This window comes from Octodon degus, unplaced genomic scaffold (genome assembly GCF_000260255.1).
Source record: "Octodon degus isolate 3935 unplaced genomic scaffold, OctDeg1.0 scaffold00192, whole genome shotgun sequence".
Classification (NCBI taxonomy): Eukaryota; Metazoa; Chordata; class Mammalia; order Rodentia; family Octodontidae; genus Octodon; species Octodon degus.
In genome coordinates this window covers 3,716,809-3,718,264 of record NW_004524768.1, presented here as the reverse complement: position 1 = coordinate 3,718,264, position 1,456 = coordinate 3,716,809, and the positions used below count along the sequence as shown (strand labels likewise).

At 41.7% G+C, this 1,456-nt stretch overlaps 1 pseudogene; it reads left to right on the top strand.

Annotated features, from left to right (window-relative positions):
* Nucleotides 1-881: 881 nt before the first annotated feature.
* Nucleotides 882-1,138, top strand: LOC101587660 (annotated as a pseudogene).
* Nucleotides 1,139-1,456: the final 318 nt, after the last annotated feature.

Here is a 1,456-nt window from a genome sequence, read left to right as displayed (position 1 = left end):
GAAGAGGCCTGGAGCGTCCCCTCAGCCTGGTATCAGAGTCAGAAGGGCCCTGCTGAGATGCGAAAGTCTTTTCTGCCAACTTGCAAATACTGGGACAGGTGGGTGTTTTCTCAAGTTCCTGGTCATCAGCAAGACATGGGAAGCCAGGAAATGTGACCCTCTCAGAGGGGCAGTGTATGTCCCCAGAGTACATCCCCTTGGATAGACAAGCTGATTCCCCCAGCCAAGCACTTTAAGTCATTCTGCTAAATATGGTCAAAGAGCTGCAAGACAAAACGAATGAAGAGCTGCAGGAATGAAGGAAAACGATATACAAATAACATGAGACTATAGATAAAGAGAAATTATTTCACAAACCACATAAATTCTGAAACTGAAAAAAAAAACACAACATTATGTAAATATCTAAAGCAGGTAAAGATATTATAAGAAAATGAAAAGCCTATAGCCTCTATGAATATTGATCAAAAATCTTGAGCCACATGGAGATAGCTCAGCAGTCTAAGCACACCCCCCACCCCAGGACAAGCACAGGGACCCAGGTTCAATCCCCAATACCACATGCCATGATGGCCCCACCCCAAGCACACTGATCCAGCCACCAAGATCAGGCATGGTAATGCATGCCTGTAATCCCATCGCTGGGGAAGCTGAAACAGGAGGATCACTATGAGTCTGAGCTGCATAGTGAGACCCTGTACCAAATATATAAAACTTAAATAAAAAAAAAAAAAATCTTCAACCCATTGAAGCTGAATGTAACAACATGCTAATCTAATGGCACTGGCAGGGCGGGGTGGGTGAGCTCTTCCTCCTGGGCCCCGGCCATGGCCATTTGGGGTTAGGGAGTGCTTCGGTCCAGCCTGGCCCACCAGGCCATCATGTCGAAAGTGTCCTTTAAGATCACGCTGATGTCAGACCCGCAGCTGCCATACAAAGTACTGAGTGTTCCTGAAAGGACACCTTTCACAGCAGTCTAAAAGTTTGAAGCAGAAGAATTAAAGTTCCTGTGGCAACAAGTGGGATTATTACCAATGATGGAATAGGAATAAATCCTGCACAGACTGCTAGAAATGTTTTTCTAAAGCATGATTCAGAACTGCAAATTATCCCTAGAGATTGTGTTGGAAGTTGCTAGTACCTACTGGGAACATATGATTACCTTTCAGAATAAAAATTGCCATTTTTTCTTTTGGCTGTTAAAGTAAAAACAGGCATTTAACACACAATGAAAATACCCAAGAGTCAAGAAAAAAAAAAAAAAAATATATATATATATATATATATATATATTACTACAAAACGGTCCTTCATTTATATCCCCCTTTTTTGTTTAGTTTTGTCAGAGAAGGGTATTCCATTGCCATTTAAATATTGTAGGTGCATGAATTCAGCAAAATAATCCAATATAGTCCAGTAGTCCATAATAGTGGTGGGTTATCCATAGGACTGGCAA